The sequence below is a fragment of the Vombatus ursinus genome, unplaced genomic scaffold (assembly GCF_900497805.2).
Source record: "Vombatus ursinus unplaced genomic scaffold, bare-nosed wombat genome assembly UNPS02014826.1, whole genome shotgun sequence".
NCBI lineage: Eukaryota > Metazoa > Chordata > Mammalia > Diprotodontia > Vombatidae > Vombatus > Vombatus ursinus.
This window is the reverse complement of record NW_020954604.1, coordinates 3698430-3720220: the sequence shown is the minus strand read 5'-3', so window position 1 is coordinate 3720220 and position 21791 is coordinate 3698430.

Here is a 21791-nt window from a genome sequence, read left to right as displayed (position 1 = left end):
TCTATCTATCTATCTATCTATCTATCTATCTATCTATCTATCTATCTACATACATGTACTTTTTTCCCTCCAACTACCTAATACTAACAAAGGTCTCATGAGTTACAATTGTCATGTTTCCATGCAGAATATAAACAGTTCAACCTGAATAAGTCCCTTATGATTTCTCTTTCCTGTTTACTTCTTCATGTTTCTCTTGAGTCTTGTATTTGAAAGTCAAATTTTCTGTTCAGCTCTGGTCTTTTCATCAAGAATGATTGAAAGTCCTCTATTTTGCTGAATGTCCATTTTTTCCCCTGAAGGATTATACTCAATTTTGTTGGGTAGGTGATTCTTGGCTATCATCCTATCTCTTTGCCCTCCAGAATATCATATCCCAAGCCCTCTGGTCCTTTAATGTAGAAGCTGCTAAATCTTGTGTTATCCTAATTGTGTTTCCACAATACTTGAATTGTTTCTTTCTGGCTACTTGCAATATTTTCTCCTTGACCTGAGAACTCTGGAATTTGGCTACAATGTTCCTAGGAGGTTTCCTTTGGGGATCTCTTTCAGGAGGTAATCAGTGGATTCTTTCCATTTCTATTTTGCCCTCTGGTTCTAAAATATGGGAGCAGTTTTCCTTGATAATTTCTTGAAAGATGATGTCTAGGTTCTTTTTTTGATCATGACTTTCAGATAGTCCAATAATTTTTAAGTTATCTCTCCTGGATCTATTTTCCAGGTCAGTTGTTTTTCCAATGACATATTTCACATTATCTTCTATTTTTTCATTCTTTTGGTTTTGTTTTATGATGTCTTGATTTCTCATAAAGTCGCTAGTTTCTAATTGCTCCATTCTAATTCTTAAGGAAGTATTTCCTTCAGTAAACTTTTGAACTTCATTTTCCATTTGGCCAATTCTGCTTTTTAAGGCATTCTTCTTTTCATTGGCTTTTTGGATCTCTTTTGCCATTTGGGTTAGGTTATTTTTAAGGTGTTATTTTCTTCAGTATTTTTTTGAGTCTCCTTTAGCAAGCTGTTTACTAGTTTTTCATAATTTTCTTGCATTCTCATTTCTCTTCCCAGTTTTTCTTCTACTTCTCTAACTTGCTTCTCAAAATCCTTTTTGAGCTCTTCCATGGCCTGGGACTGATTCATATTTTTCTTAAAGGCTTTGCATATAGGAGCTTTGACTTTGTTGTCTTCTTCTGGTTGTATGTTTTGAACTTCTTTGTTACTAAAGAAAGATTCTATGGTCTGATTTTTTTGTGCCTTTGTTTGCTCATGATCCCAGCCAATTACTTGAGTTTTAAACTCTTTGTAAGGTAGGGGTTCTGTTTCCAATGTGGAGAATGTACTGTCCCAAGCTTCAGGGTTTTGTGCAACTGTTTTCAGAGATACTTCTAAGGACCTGTAAGATTTCAGTTCTTCCAAGGTGGTATGATTAAGGCCAAGGTGTTTATTCCTTTCTTGTTCTTTGCTCTGGTCTATGAGTGACCACAAGCATTCTTTTCTGCCTTGGAATTGGGAGGTGGATTTGCTCTCCACAGCTACTCTTTGCCCCAGGATTGCCACCCAGAACTGTGACCCAGATCCAAGCACAGGCAAAGCAAGAGAATCCTGCCTCAGCACCAGCAAAAGATCCCTGCAATCCCTCTCTGATTAGCCACATTATTCCTCCTCAGTCTATGGGCCAGAAGTTCCAGAAGCAGCTGCCACCCCAGGTCTGCAGCCTGGGCTGGGGCTAGGACCAAACTTCTCTCTCACCATGGTCACAGACTTTTCCTACTGACCTTTTAAGTTGTCTTTGTTGTTTGTGGGTTGAGAAGTCTGGAAACCACCACAGCTGCCCATGATTCAGTCCTGTGAGGTCTGCTCAGGTTCCCTAAGGCCTGTTTTACCTGTGTGCCCATGCTGAACTGCATTTCTTTCCCAGCCATGCACAATAGACCTTTCTGATCAGCCATCCAGGTTGTCTTGGGCTTGAAATGTGTTTCACTCTGTCTTTTTGTGGGTTCTGCTGCTCTAGAATTTGTTTAGAGCCATTTACAGGTATTTGGAGGGGTTTGGGGGAGAGCTCATGCAAGCCACTGCTTTCACTCTGCCATCTTGGCTCCTGAGATGACATCATTTTGATGATATTAAGGAATGTGAAGACAAGGAAATTCTAAGAGGCATGAGAAAAATCCAGGTCCATATTACTGCTCCAAAAATGTGATCAAGAGAATATCAATGATGCCAATCCACATTTCTATTTTTCTATCTTCAAAAAATCTTATAAGAATTATCTCTATACATGCAAACAAATAAAGGATGTCATTGATGGATGTATTAGAAGGTAATAAGAAGGTTTTAAAAGTAATATTTCTCAGCAATATTTACTATCATATAATTGACTAGTGAAGTGTAGAAAATTCAAGTTTTCAATCTGTAATTATATTTTGAATGCAAAAAAAAATGTCATTCATAAAAGCAAAATTCTACCTGAAAAGTTCTCCCCATTAAATTTTGTCTATGCATGTGTAAACATTATACAAGATTCCTTGAAAGATATAACAGATATAACATCATTCAAAAACACTGTGATTAATAATATCAAGGGAATCCTGAAACAGGGCCCACCAAAGATGTTTACCACTGTTGTAGAAGATAGTTCAAGTCAATAAGGGATTCTTCATAGATGGTGAGATCCTCTAGATCCTTTTTTTTCCCTCAAATGACATTGTGCTGATTGCACCCAAACCCAGAACATTTCAAAGGCTTCTAAATGCTTACAATAATAATGCAAAAATAATTTGACCTAACTCTCCATGCAAGAAAAACCAAGTGAGTAAAGGATGTCTTTTTCAGAGACTTTGATAGGCAAGAGAATTGACTTCCTATCAATCTTGCATATCATCGTACATATATTGGATAGATGCTACAAATGAACTGGGCCTTCAAATAAATAGGAGGAACATAGCTGTGGGAAATTGAATCCTTTTTTTTTTTTGTAATGACCTCAAGCTTTTCTATGAAACAAAGGCCAGGTGTTTAAATGTTAATATTTTTTCTTCTGGCAGTATTGTATGGGCTGCAAATTAGGGAACACTACAGCTCCAAAGAACTGAACCCATAAATCACTCAAACACAGATACACATGATGGGTATGAGCAGGCCACAACACGTTAGAAACATGGAACTATGAAGGAAAAGTTTTCAAGAAAAATCATCAAAAGAAAATCATCAAACATCCATAATTGAAAAAGAAAAGGAACTAATCACACAGCAATATCAAGGATAAATGAATCAACAAGCATTTATTAATCACCTACTATATGCCAGATACTTTGCTTAAGGATAAGGATACAAAGAAAAAAAAAGATATTCTCATGATGTCATGTGTACTTAATGAAGGTACTTGGTATCTTGGTGTATACTCTGTGGTAAATTTATGGGAGTATATGGATAAGATTCTCACAGGATTGGTCAGCAAGAACAAGTTATTATCTAAACAATTAGAGGAAATACTCACATTGATCAGATCACAGATATGATTAACTGTTGAAGTTTTATGTGCTTAATGATCCCTATTAAGTATACCTGTAGAAAACCTGAAAGCCTATTTAGTGGCATTCTGCCCATTGGACACTCTATTGGCTAGTGCCTAAGCAGACAAAGAAATTATTGGCCCTTAATAGATTTGGTATACAGGAATTTAATCATAAAAGACATCTTGGAAGAGGGCGCTAGGAAATCCACAACTTATCAGATTGTTTCAGAGTGTTTAGGAAAATTCCAGGAAGTAGACTGCCACCTAGCAGAGTACTTAGCACATAGTAGATGCTATTGTACAGCTTACTGGATTTGTTGGGTTGGATTGTAGGTACATTGGCAGTTTCTTAGTCCAATTTTATTAGGCCCTTCTGGCCACTACTTTTGCTTCCTCCTTCCAAACCCTGACATCTACTCATCTTTGTGGAATATCTCTTGTCTCTACCATCAGGGCAGTACTATTCTTGCCTGGCTCTGCTTGGAATAATCCAAATCACCCCTAGTTCCCTGACCCACAACCTCCAGCTTTACTTAGGCTATCTTTGCTCCTTGTACAGTGACTACTATGTTTCTTGAGGGTTTCAACCCAACAATCAACCTTAAACTTGACCATCAAGCTCCTTGAGGTAAGGGACTGATTTGCTTTTTATTCCCAGGCCTAGCACAATACTTGCTCCCATCATAATAAATGCTATCTATTAATTTGAAGTGAATCTTCTGCCACCTGTCTGCATTTTTTTTACCTTAGCCTGAGTTTCCTTATCAGGTTCCCAGAAATCATTGTTCTTAATATTGAGTGCAATATTTCTTTATTTACCCTTGCAAGATGGTACTGTTATCTGGTGGTGTCTCTATAGCTAGAATTACAGAACCTCACATTGATGGAGTGAAAACAAAGAATTTTAAAATTGTTATTCTTAAGCTTTATTTATTTTCTAATTTTTTTACCAAATATGCTGCTGATGAATACCACACCAATCACAAAGAAGTGGTTCCTTCACCCATCCAAGGTGACAGTGGAAAGGATTCCCCTTGAGCCACTCAAACAAGAAATTCCATTGATTTTATAGAAGCACTCTATTTTCCCCTTAGAGTCAATAACTTCTCCCAGGCTAGATCTAATTCTACCCTTTAGGTAGCACCCTGCCAAGACAATGAATTCTCATCCTACATCTATGCAAGGCAATTCCACTGATCCGTGTCCTTGTTCTTTTCGCTAATGTCACTAGATCCACTGTTATACCACTTTCTAGACTAGCCATTAACCTCTAAAGGGATTTTGACACACTGTCTCCCCACACAGACTTTTTTTTTCCTGAGGAGGCAGACAAAGACACTGCTCACTTCATCGCTTCTCCTAGTTCTTCCTTGCTTGTCTTTTCATGCCCTCTCTCACAGGCAGAAGCTATCTTTTTAATTGCTAGACTGCATCAGTGAGCTAGTACCGCCCCCCCACCCCCCATCCTGCCAGGGAAATGGATGGAATCAGGCTACTTGATATTTGCTTCAGTCACCCATACCATCTTTCCATGATGACTCATGTTAAGGGAAATGAGATAACACAACTAATTCTCAGGCTCAGTCCTACCTACAAATATTGAGTAGTTTTATTTTAGTAAATATTATTGAATATACTCTATAAGGATCATAGATTTAGAGCTTAGAAAGGACCTAATGGAAAGCTTCTAATGAATACCCTTCCATCTTTCAGGATAGAAGGTCATTGATCTAATCTCATTTGACAGAATAAAAAACTGAGGTCTATGAAGGTTAATAAAAAGTGTAGAAGCTTTTACAAATATTACTACTTTGAGGCAGCTAGGCAATGCAGCAAATAGAGTGCTGGATGTAGAATATGGAATGACTGAATTAGAATTTGTCCTCAAACACTAGCTATGTGACCCTGGTCCAGTCACTTTTTCATGGTACTCTGTTACTACCTGTGTGATCACGAAATACTTTTTTGCCTCAGTTTCCTCATTGTAAAATGAGAATAATATTAGCACCAATCTCCTACATTTGTTTTGAGGATCAAATAAGATAAATCACTTTTCAAACTTCAAAGTGTTACTTAATATTATGTAAGGTATGATTTGAAGTTCTGATTCCAGAATCAATATTCATTTCATTTTATGGTGTTTCTCAGTAATTTATCCTCTCCTTCCCACAAGTGATCAATTCTCAAAGGTGATGATGATATGAGGGATTAAGGATGGGGATTACAGTGCAATCCTTTTGCATACATCCAAAACTTTAATAATCATGCTGGGAGAGAAAAGAAAGTAGAGGAGAGGAGAGGACAGAAGAGGGGAGGGGAGGAAAGGAAAGGGGAGGGGAAGGAAAGGGAAGGGAGGGGAGAGAATCAAAAGAGAAGGGGACAAAAAAAGGAAGGGAAGGGAAAATATTAAAGTTGCGCAAATAAAAACAGACCTGGTTTGATCATCAGTTCTGGGAAATAGCAGGTCAGTTTCCATTTCCACAAAGAATTTAATTTTTTGTCCCTGAACTTTGAAATTGTTTTTAGCACTCCAGAAGTTTACTGTTATTTTTGCACTGTTTCAATATCAGTTATGGGAAAGGCCAGCGTGAAAGAATTTGCTGGGAGAGCCCTCAGCTCAGATAAACAGCAGGGTGCATGACAAGGTTAGTTAACCATGAACTATCACATTGTCATCAGAATCTGCTGTAGGATTTTTGAAAATTGTTTTAACTTATAAAGAAAAATAGAAAAAAATACATTATTTTCTGACACACACCTGGGCACATGGGGGAAAATGAAAGAAGCATGGAAATCCTGGGCTAGGCTGATCTCAGGAAAAAAAAGTGCACACCATAGAGTTATTTTGAAGGTTCTATTTCTTTCCTGCTGCTAACAATGACAGATAGGCCAAAGGAAAGTATGCAGGGAGGAGGGGGAAAAAAAAAACAACTCCACAATTTCCTCTTCAACTTCTGGATGTGGGGGAAGGTATTTGAAGGTAAGTACATATGAATGAATATAGCATGGCTTACATGTCACATTAATCTATATGCTCCTAGATGGCAGAGGTACAATAGGTTTCCCTTTTGTTACTTTTTTACAAAACAAAACAGAAAGCCACAGGATCCAGCCAATGGGTTTAAATGATAATATGGCTGAACCTCTACTTTTGTCATCTTGGGATCTCTCATCTTGGCATGGACACAGGCCAGGACTTTCAAAGGCTATGCCAACAATGTCAACTTGGATAGGAACAGCCAAGCAGGAGAGACAAAATATTGGGTGCCTATTGTCATAGACTGACCTAATTCATTTATTTATCATTATCTATTGTTTTTATATCAAATTAATTTGAAAATATGTCCCTCTTCATCCTCTACCCAGAAAGCCCTTTGATTCAGATATTCCAGTGAAAGGCATCCCAATATCAAAGACAAAAAACAAGGTGCTATACACACCAAAATATTTGTAGTAGTACATTTGCATGCACATGCGTACATATATGCATGCCTGCATGTGTGTGTGTGTGTATGTGTGTGTGGCAAGTAACTGGGGGGTAGTAAATGTTTATTAAGTGTGCTGAAGACCACTTAATTGGGTCAAACTGGCAATTGGGCAAAAGGTTTCTCTACCTTTAAAACTTTCATTCTTTTTATTTCTTAGTTTTCCTCCTCTGAGGAAGTGGTAGATAAATTTCTGCCATTTTCCGAATTCATAATCTTGATATCATTAGGAAATATGGGTCTTTATGGAAAATCATTAGGTGCTGAATGAAAATTTCCCTTTGTTAGCAATAAACTATAAAATCCAAGGACAAAAGGAGAAAGTGGATGTAGAGATGAGTACCTAAATAATGTTTTTTAACAGCATTCAATGGGACTCCAGAAGTGCTATATGTTTTATTTTTCTGATTATTGAAAGAAAGAGATCATATTAAGAGAGATGTCTTCTGAGCAGGAAACATTTTGATATGATCTATTATCATGAAGAGTTGTTTAGTCTTATTAAAAAAAATTAAACCCTATAGTCTTAGACCTATATAAGGGATCTTGAGAAAGATAATCTCCTGTCAGAAAACAAAAAAGAAGAACCCGATCAGAAGAAAATATACACATTTCTTTTTATTAACAACTCAAGCTTATTTAGTATTTTATGGCTTACAAAGTACTTACAAAGAAACAATTTCATTTCTTTCTGCTTTGAATCTTTAAGAATACCTAAAACCAAAGGACTTGAAAAATCCTTAGAAATACATTAAAGTTCAGAAAAGGGTCAGGGCATTGGAGTTTACAAGGAAGATTAAAAGTAAGTTTTATGTGAGTGAGGTGGCTTAAAAAATGGAAGAGTAAGAAATTGTACTCCCATTAGAACCTTGCTATTGGAAATCATATAATTCTGAGAATTGGTATAATCAAGGATGTGAATAAACTAGGTTATTACAAGTCATGAGTTAAGCAGGAGGAGGAGGGGTGTGTGTATTGTAGACAGCTCCAAATCTGGGATTATAAGATATGAATTCAATTCCTTGTTCTGTTACTACCTGTGTGACCATGAAAAAGTCACCAAACACTTCTGGGCCTCAATTTTCCCACCTGTAAAGGAAAAGAGCTCATCTTGATGACCTCTAAAGTCCTTTCTAGCTCTAAATTTTGTGATCATTACGTTCTTTGTGAGAATGAAGCTATAGATATATTACCAGTGGTTTTATTTATGATGACATCTTTTCCAAAAGTTTTTATAGTCTGACAGTCATTTGGGACTAAAAGAGAAGCTAAAATCCAACTCTGAAAGAATTACTTTCAGGAGATCCAGGATTACTTTTGTTCTAGGATTTCAGTGCTTTCTGATCTCCCTACTTGGATTTGTGTAAAATCACTGAGCTTAGAGAGTTGCCTGATTGTTCAAGGTTACCCAGCAGGTCAAGGGAAGAACCTAATTAATAGTCCAATATCTACTCATTGTGGGGAAGCATTAAACACAAATTCAGGGCCAGAATTGATTGAAATGTCCATTCATTTCAATTAAAAATGTATATTAGAATCTTAGAATTTGGAAGAGGACTTAAGTCATCTTGGTCAATCATCATCCATGCAAAAATCCCCTCTACAACATGTCTCATAGAAGGGTGTCCAACTTGTGTTTATTAAGTGTTTTGATTTTAGGGAAGTCACTGGCTTCATTTTTGGACAGTTGTAATAGTTAAAAAGTCCTTTCTTCTGTTAAACAAAATTCAGTCTTCCTGCAAGTTATTTGCCCTAGTTATACTCCCCATAGCTCATCTTGAAAGCTGGGCATAAAAATCATATATTTTGCATTCTAACCTCTAATCTCTAATCCATCTCTAGGACACACAGACACTTCAGATCTGAAGGTTATTAGGGATGCTGTCTCCTATTAATAATAAGCCAGTTTTAAACAGAGAAGTTCCAGCCCTACTGATGACAGAAAACTTCTCTTCAATCCCAATCACCTGACACATTGTCATCTCTTTTCCCAAAGCCTATTTTTCTGTCTGGAAATGAACAGGGAAAGAAAATGTTATTGTGAACCTTTCCAAATAGAGGTGTAAAATTATAATTAGGACACTGTTAAGAAAGCTAACTGGGCATGCTCCTAACATCTCCCAGCTCTAGTGTACATGTAGTTCAACCAAGATGGAGTGGAATGGGACATCTCTTCTTGTTGTGGGCACTCTGCTTTTATTAACTTGGCTAAAGATTATGCAAGATTTTTTTAGCAACCATATCACTCTTGAATCATATTAAATTTATGGTAGACAAAGTTTCTGAGGTCTTTTTTTACATCTGTATTTTTTTTAATTTCTATATTTCTAAAAATATTTTAAAGCTAAGTTCAGAACTTTACACATTCTTGTTAAATGTTGCCTCATTAGATTCAACCCATTATTCCAATATGACAAGAACTTTTTTTGGTAGCTGATTCTATCTCCCAGCATGATAGTCATCTCCCAGTTTTGTACCATGTGCATTTCACAAGCCATAAACATGTTATAAGCATTTCATCTATGGTATTGGTGAAAATGTTAAGCAAGATGAAATTAAAGATAAAATCCAACTGCAAGCTACAAATAAAACTCCCTTTAAAATATCATCAAAAAAAATCAATCAGCATTTTTCATTTACAGTCATTCAACTACATATCTATGTAATTGAACTACCAGCCCATGTTATTCCATCTTGTCTTCCATATTACATCTATATTATGATTCACTTTTTTATTTTGGGGGGGGCAATTGGGGCTAAGTGACTTGCCCAGGGTCACACAGCTAGTAAGTGTCAAGTGTTTGGTCTGAAACCAGATTTGAACTCAGGTCCTCCTGACTTCAGGGCTGGTGCTCTATCCACCCGTGCCACCTAGCTGCCGCTTATGATTCACTTTTTAAAATGCATTTCTGGAATCTAGAGACAGCTTATCTCCAATAATACCCTAAAATTTAAATATGGTAACTTTATCATAAAAGCAAATGAGCTTAGTGTTTCAATCTATGCACAACCATTGAATAATTCCATAGTTGAGATCCTCACAGCCAATGAGACAAACATAGACTACCAGATTTAAGGAGGAAATATGTCTGCCTACCTCAGGTTTCTCCCCATTCTAATTCATCCACCATTCAGCCACTGAAAAGATTTTCCTAAAGCACAGGTCTGATCATGTTGTCACCCCCACTCAATAAACTCCAGTGTTTTTCTATTGCCTCCATGAGCAAATACAAAATTATGTCTGGCATTCAAAGCACTTTATAATTTAGACCCCTCCTACTTACACCTTACTCCCTTACATGTACTCTTCAATCCAGTGACACTAGCCTGGCAATTCCATGAACAAGATGTTTCATCTTTCCACTATGGACATTTTCCTTAACTATCCCCAGCTCCTGGAATGTTTTCTCTCACTGCCTACTGACCTCTCTTGCTTTCTTTAGAAAGTCCCAACTAAAATCCTATCTTGTACAGGAAGCCTTCTCCAACTCCTTTACTTCCAGTACCTTCCCTCTGTTCATTACTTTCTATTTACTATTCTGTTTCTATAAGTATTATTACTTATTATTTTCTCTGTATTTGCTTGCATGTCATCTCCCCCATTAGATTGTAAACTCCTTAACGTCAGGGACTATCTTCAGCCTCTCCCTGTATTCCTACCATTTAGCACTGTGCCTGACACATAGCAGACACTTAATAAATGTTTATTGATTGATTGGTCAACAAATTCATTAAAATATATTAAATTTATGGCACATGCAATGTGATATGTGAGGTACTGAGAATATAGTTACAAAAATGAAATAATCCCTGTCTTCCAGGAATTTTCATTTTACTGGGTAGACAATATAAAAGAAATTTATAATACAAAGTAATAGGAAGAGGGGGAGAAGAGTAACAACTAGAGGAGAGGGCAAGGCAGAGGAAAAGCTTCACAGAGGAAGTAGTGCCTAAGCAGATCTTTGAATGAAGATAAGGGTTACAATAATCAGAGAAGAGAAGGAAAGGTATTCCAGGTATAGAAAATGGCTTTTGCAAATGCCCCAAAACATGAGATAAATTTTGAGTTAGAATTACAAGCTATTCTCTAACCCAGTAGCTCTTCATTTGGGATTCATAGACCTGATTTCAGAGGGTCTATGAATTTAAAAAATATATATATATATATAACTGTATTTGATAATTATATTTCAGTATGATTGTTTTTTCTTTGTAATCTTATGGTTTATTTTATTCAATTAATCATTATTCTGAGAAAAGGTCCATTGGCTTCACCAGACTTCTATTGTGATCCAAGAGGACAACAGTGGGATAAGCATTTATTAAGGCCCTACTATGTGCTAGGCACATGTTTGCACTCAGTGAACAGCATTTCTCTTTATGATACATTTAAATAATCTATCTAATACTCCATTAATAAATGGTGGATTTATTTGTTTATTATGGATCAAATTTGAGCTTACCTGGGTATAGCTTATAAGCTTTCTGTTAATGCAACAAAGGCTAATTATTGAAAGTTATATAATTAGCAAGCATTTATTAAATGCCCATTATGTGCCAGGTGCTGTATCAAGTACTGAGAATAGAAAGGAGGGGGAAAAAACAGTGCCTACTGTCAAGGAGCCCACAATCTAATGTTAGAGACACCATACAAACAATTATGTACACACATGATCTATAAAGGAAAAACTGGAGACAATCTCAGAGAAAAGACAGTAGTGTCAATGGGGATCAAGAAAGGCTTCTTGAAAAGGTGGAGATTTTATCTGGGACTTGAAAGAAATTAAGTTAAGCACACTTTTTTGAAATATTTCATTATGTGAGATGTTCAAGCAGAAGCTGTTTGGCCACTAATTGAGAATTTTGTCATGGGGTACATGTATCAGGAATGGGATTGACCTAGGTCTTTTTCAACACTGAAGTTCCTTTTTACCAATGAAATGTTATAATTCTGTGGCATAGAATACTCATTTCTGTTATATTTGAAGCGAAACTGTAGCTGTGAGGTTCAGAATGTGACATTTCTACCTAAGGCAAATTTTGCCCGTCTCCTGTTAATTGAATCAAATGCTTAACTAAATGAACCATTTCCTTCAAAGTGATGTTCACTCTATAATTTCAATTATTTTGAAACATACACTTCCTGGAATAATTTGAAGTAGTAATTTGGAATTGTTTGGCTCTGTATATATAAACAGATGTAAAAAAAAAATACTATAATCAGTCACATGACCAAGCTTAGTTTCACAGGACGACCCTTAGAAAATTAGGAGCATATGGTTGTCTAGAGTAATAACTATGATGATCAAATGTAGTTCCCTAAGACAGGATTGTAAACTGATTTAATTTCCTACTCATTCAACCCTATAGGTTTTGATATTAGAAGGAAAGTCAGAGCTGTCCTAAAACACCTTGAAAACACCTATTATATATCATGGACTAGCTTTATGCCTCATCAGACTTGTAGGTCAAATACAATGATCTCATAACACCTGATAATGTTTTGTCCTTATGGGGAAAAAATATTGTTGGCGACAAATTGTTAAGTAAATGAACTTTGTCTCTGGTGTCTACAGCTTCTCCTTTATGTATCCCATTATAACAACAAAGAACAACACACTTTTTCCGATTGTTAATGTTATACTATTCATTTCACTTTCCCCTTATTAATGCCACTTTTGGTGCTGAAAAATATCGACACTTGAAACAAAGGTCTAGTGCCACTCTCATCTGGAGCTTGAAATACTGGGTCAACACTCATATCAACAAAAGGAACCCTCAGATAGAGGGTCTCTGGCATAGTGCTTTGCTACACCTGGGATCATACCTACACACTCCAAAGTCATTTCCACCCAGAGAAGCTACTCTAGACACTGTGAGTCTGTATCCACTAAAACTATGATCCCCGAATGTAGTATTTCCTTTTACCACTTGGAGCACACAGTTCAAAACCAAGACATTTAGTAGATTATGATAATCATTGAGCATTTCTAATTCAATCCAGGATACTTTCCACAAAGACAAATGACATCACTGGAAAGAGGGGACACACTTAGAGAACACACGTATAGGGTAGGGACATATATAGGGAATACACACGATCAGAGTGCATCCATGGAGGGACACTCACACCCAGAAGACAAATAATAATATGCCAAAAGCACATGTTTGAAGGATTAATTCATGCCTCCAATGCTGCAAGGATGGCAGTGCCTTCCAGTGATGTCATCTTGTTGTGCCTGTTGGACATTGTTCCCTTCTGTTCTCATGGGCCGCTGTTAGATGGTGCTCTAATGAGTCCTGTAGTCCCTGATGGTCACTGCCAGAGGTGACTCCACTGAGTACAAGGTTGAAGAGTTTCTCTTTACTTCCAAATTTTGGTTTTAGCTGTAGTCCTCAGCCTGGGTGTTATCTCTCCCCATAAAAGGAATAGTGGAATCTATCAATTCTCTTTTCCTTTAAAGCCCAATGACTTAAGAGTTAGTTCTTTTCCAAAGACAGGCTATCATATAGTCAATATAAGAGTTGAGAAACTCTTTACTGGTTTTCTGCCCATAAGAGGTATATCCCAGTTCTCAGAGCCTTGGTTATGACTAACTTTTTCTTTTCTTTCCTCTCTAGAAGAAGAGTTTCCTCATGCAGGAACTGAGCTCTTCTGGAACACAGAACAACCAGATGGCTAAGTTACACCCACAGGATTTAGGTCTATCATCAAAACTTCTCCCTCTTTCTCATCAGGGACATGTTGTCTGTCTCAAGACTGTTTTTAGTTGAAGATTAGAAAATCCTTGTAACTTCAACTTATCTTTTGATTATTAAACTCTATCACTTGGTAAATATTTTAGAGTACCAGGGATATTCTGGTTTTCATGGTTCCTCCCCAACCCACCCCAACACCAACTCCTGGCATTAGTTTTCTCAACTCTAGATTTTTGTTTGTTTGTTTCATGTGACAACATACTGGCGATTGGGAGAAACAAAAGAAAAAAAACTCCAAAGGCATAGCTGCTTCAAAGTACTATTCTCCTTCTCAATTATTTATTTCCTATGCTTGCATTTCTCTGTATAGGTGGCAAGCAAGAATTCACTCCATTTATTGAACTGCCCTACACATTTAATAAATGTTTTTTGAATTTGAGTCCTGGACCTTAGTTTTAATATAACCAACCAATTATATATACTGTAATCACCTAAGCTAAGAAAATAAAACAGAAAATTGTAGAACTAGAAGAAAACTGAGTAATCCTGTAGTCTAATCCCTTCAATTCAATTATTAATTTAATGCAACAAACATTTATTTAGTACCTACTATGTATAAGGCATTATGCTAAGTAGTGAGAATACAAAGACAAAAAAAAAAGGTTAGACCCTGCCCTCAAGGAATTCTCATTCTTTTCTAGTGATCCACCTAAAGACAGATAAGCAAAATCAAGACAAGCAAAAATCCAGAGAAAGGAAGCATTAACTTTTAGTATTTTTTATAATAATTTCATTTTTCTTCCATAAGGATTGGGTTTAAACCACCCACACCCTGTTTTAGCTCTGATACTTTAACTAGGTAAGAATAGCTCAATGGAAAGATTTGAGATTGCTTAAAAACCTTGTAATAGCTCTGCCCTAGAGGCAGCTAGGTGGCACAATGGATAGAGTACCTGCACTGCAGTCAGGAGGACCTGAGTTCAAATCCAGCCTCAGACACTTTACACTTACTAGCCTTGTGACCCTGGGCAAGTCACTTAACCCCATTTCCTAGCAAAATAACAATAATAATAATAATGATGATGATGATGATAATAATAATAGCACTGCCCTAATTAGATGTAGGAGTTCCTCTGTGGCAGGAAAGCACTAAGTGTGTAGTCTGGAAGATCTGAATTCAAAGCCAGCCTCACACACTTACTAGCTGTGTGACCCTGGGCAAGTCACTTAACCCATATATGACTTAGTTCCTCATCTGTAAAATGGGGACATCCTAGAAAAAGAAATAACAAATCACACCAGTATTTTTGTCATGAAAAGTCAGACATGATTGAATGACTATTATGATTTCCTTATGCTTTCTTATGCTTATATTAAAACATCAATTTAGGGACAGCTGGGTGGTGCAGTGGATAGAGCACTGGCCCTGAAGTCAGGAGGACCTGAGTTCAAATCTGAGACCTCAGACCAAACACTTGACACTTACTAGCTGTGTGACCCTGGGCGAGTCATTTAATCCCAATTGCCAAAAAATATATATATATATATAAACATCAGTTTAGCTGGAATGTGTATGGGGGAGGAATTTCTAGAAACTGCAGTGTGCTGCTTTCTAGTGGATTCCTTAGGAGAAAAGATCTGGGCAGTAGAGAGAGGCATTGGCTGTGGCCTTTTCTCCTCTTCCACCATTCCCCATTTGATCAGTGGAGTCCCTTATAGCTTAGAAGAGTTGGACTTTCCATCTTTCCATTAATGTCCTATCAGCATGCCTGGATCAGCTGGTGGCAGTATCTGCATCATCAGGACCCAGGAGCAGATTCGATTCATGCCTTTACAAGGAGCCCTGCAAAGAGATTGCACCATACTTAAGGGGATTCTTGAGTATCCTATGAAGGAGAGGAGAAAAAAAAAGACTTCCAATAACAAGGATCTGTGAGTTCCCTTTTTCCATGTGTGCTTCTTAATCATGCACCCACTTTCCTTGAATGCTAAATGGATTTATGGGTAGGTATGTTGCAGAATTGGGGAGGGGTAAGAGAGGTTTCTTCATGCCAATTGTTTTTCTTGTTCAACCTTCATCAATACCCCTTTCTAAAAGCTACTTGAATCTGTCTGGCACATAGTTGACACTTAATAAATACTAGTTGATTGTGTAATATAATCTTGGTAGAGGGTACACTTATAAGGTCTCAATCTAACGGCATTTCAGAATTACCACTGACCCCTCAAGCTTACACCTATATAACTCTAAGGGGGAGATGTAACAAGTCTAGCTCTGGGAACCCAACTTACCTGTGAAAATAGGAGCTGGGACCAAGATACACCAAAGCTTACACAGGACACTCTTCAACCTTTAACATACTGACTTTCTAGGTTTGTTCACTTTCTGCAAAATCTGTTCTTCTAGTCTGGAAAGAGAGGACTTGAGATAGAAAGTGACCTACCTAAGGTCACTTTACACTAGATTACCACATGCTTCAATCTATTATATACATCGAAAACATAAAAAAGGGAAGGGGTCAACTCTTTCTTTTTTTATGGTAATTCTTATTTACTTTTTTGTTTTCAACATTTACTTCCACAAGATTTTGAGGTCCAAATTTTCACCCCATCTCACCCCTCCCCCCACCCCAAGATGGCATGCATTCTGAATACTCCTTCCCCTAGTCTGCCTTCCCTTCTATCTCTCTCCCCCTTCTCTTATCCCCTTCCCCTTCAATTTTCCTGTAGGGCAGGATAGATTTCTATATCCCATTTCCTGTATTTCTTATTTCCTAGTTGCATGTGAAAACATTTTTTTAAACATGTGCTTTTAAAACTTTGGGTTCCAAATTTTCTGCCTTCCTCTCTGTCCACCCACCCTCATTGATAAGGCAAGCAACTAATATAGGATATATGTGCAGTTATGCAAAACACTTCCATAGTAGACATGCTGTGAAAAACTAAATCTATTTCCCTTAATCCTATCCTGCCCCCCCCATTTATTCTATTCTTTCTTTGGGTCAACTCTTTCAATGTCCAGTTCAATATTCTTTATACTGCATTACACTGCCTCAACTAACCCAGATTTGATATATGCCAATATGCAATATCAGGAGTATAGTTATCAGTCTTTATATTTTATGCTGCTACTAGACTGTGGCAGTTAGGTGATGCAGTGCATAGTGCCAGGTCTGGAGTCAGGAAGACTCATCTTCCTGATTTCAAATCTGGCCTCAGGATCCAGGCAAGTCATTTAACTTTGTTTGTCTCAGTTTCCTCATCTGTAAAATGCATTGGAGAAGGAAAAGGTAAGCCACAACAGCATCTTTGCCAAGAAAACCTCAAAGTGAGTCACAAAGAGTTGAACACAACTGAAATGACTGAATAAAAAAATTAGATTGTGAACTCCATGGAGGACAAAAATCATATCTTCTGTAAGTTTTAGATCTTTCTTTCCACAGTCACCTATCAAAGTATTTAGCCATAATAAATATTTAATAAATAGTTGCCAAATGAGTAAGTGATTGAATGAATGAATACTGGTGCAGAATTCAGTCTACTGTTCCAGCTGTCATTGAAAGTCTAAAAGAAATTAAGGGCATGTGAAATTCAAATGCCAGCTTGCACATAACCTAATGTCTATGTTAAGTTGTGTTCCAGGAGCCAATTCAAGCAAACCAGGAAACAACTCACTGTGGACACATAAACAGCATGCAACCCTCCCACAATGATACACATGCTAAGAAAGGCAATTCCAAAGACTCCATCTCAGCACAACAGAAGGAGCAAATGGCATGCAATCAAAGCAAATCTCCGGTCTGTGACAAAATTGAAACCAAATTTCTGCATAAGACTTGTTTACTGACTTAATTAATGTCAGAGGAAAGTACAGGGAAATACTCAGATGTAACAAGAATAATGAACACACACATGCTAGATTGTGTGGCATCCATCATTCTAATTAAAAATATGCAAAGACAGAAATGACTAATGCCATTCTCTATTGCCAGGGGTAGGCAAATGCCAATTGAACAATTAAGGACACATTTACAATACCGATGACTGAGTGAACAAAAGTACTTTTAGACTCCAGCATGAGAACTTTAGGCATTTCCTATTACTAGAAGCATAAACATGTCAGACTTGAAGGATAAAACTTTTCTAAAACAATGCATTAGAGCATCCTACAAACATCTAAGGATCACAGGATCATATACAGAGAGTTGAAAGGGTTTTTAGATCCCATCTTGGCCAACTCCTCATCTTGTAAATGAGGAACCTGAGACCTGGCGGGGAAGACTTGAGATTAGAGACTGTGCAGATATGTCCTTGGAGTTTTTAAATAGCTTTTTTCTGATTTTTTTTTTGGAATCAATTGTTTTTGGCTTAGGAGATGTGAGACAATAAAATGAAATTAAAGATTTCCCCAGACCTTTTGATAGAATGAGGTTTCATCAAAGGGTCCTAGATTTAGACCTGGGAAAGACTTTTGAGAGAATCTAAAAACTGAGGTCTTCATGTAAAAAGTGATTTGCTCAAGGTCCCACAGGTAGTAAGTGGCAAAATACAACCTAGCTGAAGTTTTGGAAGGAATTGCAAATATGATTTGATGATACAGGGTGTCAGTTATACTATGAGAATTAAATGAAATGTCCTATATTGTTCCCAGAGACCCAGCCTACTAGATATCACACATAATTAAGTGATGGATCTATGATACTTGCATTTTTTGAGAGGTTTATAACATTGATGGTTCTTTCTAAAACAAACTGAGATGGTATATTCCAAGGAGACTTGCAGGAAACTCAAATGGAGAGAGACTTTTAAAAAAAATTATTTGTGCCATTTTAATTTATCCTTTCCTTTCAAGGAAGCATTTCTGATTGTGACCAATGAAAGCAAGTATAAAAGAAAGATAAAATAAGCAGAGAAGTCATGCAAATGGGGGTGAGGAGGGCAGGAAGGGAGAAAAGTCATTCTATTTCTGATGCTTTCCTTGAATAGAATGCTTGTATTCCCGAAGGCTATTTAGTCAAAAAAGGACACTGCTGACACCCAGGCAGTTATGTTCCCATTACTCATAGTATTGGAAACCATTTGTCATATTGCTGGGAAGGTAATCCAAATGGGGAGTACAGTAGCTAGAAGCCAGGAAAGTAAGGCTTTCTGTTCATATCCAATTTCACCATGATATTTGACCTTGAATAAATAAAAACATTTTCAAGTTTATATCCCTTAGGTTTTTAGTCTATAAAAATTTAACTCATATTTAAGGGCTGGACCAATGATTTTGTTGGCATAGAGAAGAAAGCCCCTCTCTCAGTTCAGGTTAACCCTTTTCTTGTAACTTACAGTCTTAGAATTGCCTAGAGTGCTGAGAGGTTAAGTGACTTATTCTGGATCATATAGACACTACATACTGGAATAATTACATATATATATGTGTGTGTGTGTGTGTGTGTGTACATATATATATACACACACACATATATATGTATGTATATATAACACACACACATATATCACACACATATACATATAATATGTGTGTATATATGTGTATATATGTATGTGTATGTGCATATATATGTGCATATATATATGTATATACTTGAACTCAGATCTTCCTTTGAAGACTGGATCTCTACTTACTATACCATACTGCCTCTGTAAATCATGCCTAGGTAAGAAATAAAGCATACCATGGACTAAAAATGTGTTTTAATAAAATTTTATAATGAATTATAGTAGATTCTGCATCAATGAGATAGTTAAATATTTTGAGGGACACTGATATGCATACTAACCCTTCCTAGGATACCATATGTACTTATAAAAACTAATTCAAACATTGCAAAAACACATTCAATCAATGCAAAATTCCTCCAGAGTGAATGGCTGAAATAATTGATTGACTGATTATCTTACCTGACTGGGGTATAACAATATTTGAACTAATTAAACATGTAAACCTACAAGACTGAGCCTGCATACTGCTTTAAGTTTCTTTGAAGGCAGATGTTGCAGTGATATATTTTAAAGCTTCATCCTTTCATTTTATAGGCATGGGCACAGATTAATGCCATTGGTATAGATCATTACCCTCTCATCTTTTGTAATCCATTCTGAATTCTGTCTAGGAATCCTCTTATACAGAATATACCCAAATAGTCTGTAGGCATTTCTCCAGATCTTTTAATAAGGATATCAAATAATAATAAAAGCTAGTATTTTAGGGTACTTTCTTATCTGAAAAATGCTTTATATATTCTTTGTCTCACAAACAATCTTGTGAAGTAGGTGCTGTTATTCTCTCATTTTACAGATGAGAAAACTGAGGCAGTCAAAGGTTAGATGCCAGTGTAACTTGCCCAGTGTCACACTGCTAGTGACTGAGTCAAGATTTGAACTCAAGTCTTCCTTATTCTAAGTGCCAACTAGCTACATAGTAGGAGAGCACTTACTGTTTGCTTTGAATACTACATGGTATCAAATTTCTCTTTTATTCCATAGTATACATCCTTGGAGATACCTTTTCTGCCACTTTCTTTACATGCATTTGTCCTTAGACTTTGGCCTACCTCACAATATTAATTCTTCTAAGATCATGGGCACTCCATGAATCGTGGCCATATAGCATCACGTGCATAATACTTGTATTAAAAAAATAGCACTTTGTGGCAGTGAACATCATTGAATCAAAAAAATAATTGCCCATTTTTCCAATTCAGATCTAACCTGATTTATTCTTTTGATTCCATTCTAGGGCTCTTGTAGTATCTAAGACATATGTATTGAAGGACTAACAGAATCATAAGAACATCAGAGTTGGAATCTCAGTGACCATATAGTTCAATCCATACCTGAAAAAAGAATCTTCCCTATAATATAGCCTGCAAATGATCACCTAACCTTTTTTTGAAAACCTCCAATACAGTGGAACACCTTTCAGCTTGAAGTATTTCATTCTACTTTTAGCTAGCTTTGACTTTTAAGGACTGCTTCCCTGACATCAAGCCTAAATTTTTCTCTGCTGCCTGAACCCATAAATCCTAGTTAATATCTAATTATCATTTGTACATTGCCTACTTTGTGAGAGGCACTGTGCTAATCACTTTATAAATATGTCATTTAATTCTCACAACAAATCTCAGATGCAGGTGTTACTGTTATATCAGCTTTACAGTTGAAGAAACTGAGGCAAACAGTGATTTAAGTGACTTTCCCAAGGACACGCAGCTAGTAAATGTCAGAAGCTGAATTTGAACTCAGGTCTTCCTGACTCTAGGCCCAGAGTTCTATCTCCTACACCACCTAGCCTATTTCTACCCTCTTAGACCAAAGAGAAAAAACAAAAACAAACAAACAAAATTTCATGAAACAAAAATTTCTTGTGATGCTTTCTAGTTTACTATCATTTAATGGACCACCAATCTCTTAAGAAGGCCTTGTAGTGTCCTAGGGCTTGATGCAAACACTTCACTGTGACACCCAAACAAGGTCATCTGTAAAACCTCTCCAGTAAAAATGACTTTCTCCTCCACTTGGACTTTGCATAGGACCTAACTCATGGCAGTGGAAAATACTGTTATTGATGCTGTGGGTCTCATTTGTGTTACTCTTCAGAGAATCACTGAATAAATATATTTCTATGAAGTCTGTCATATATGATCATAACAGATAGACGAGAGAAACAGCATCAAAGGAAAACCTTTAAAAACAAAGTTTGTCTGCCTGAGTCAGTTTTGGGGGGGGAGTTACTTGCCTGCTTTTTTGTTTGGGGTTTTTTTGGTAATTCACAAACATTAGATGTAGCAGCAACTTCTATTCTCTCCATTTCTCAGTCTAAAATTTGTCAGCAAAACCCTATTTGTTCCTTCAAATGTTTTCTGCAAAGATATTCTCATTGTATATATCTTGTTGTGGAGATACTAAATATTATTTGCCTAGTCTCTTTAATAGTCAGTAAATGGAGAAATGAATGAGGAGTGACACAAGCAATATGTCCTTGAGACTCAGATTGCAAAAAGAGAGTCAGTCCACAAACAGCAACTATTAGCTGAATAAGAAGCATAAGATGCATGCAGTCCCTGGCCTTAAAAAGATTTTTTTTT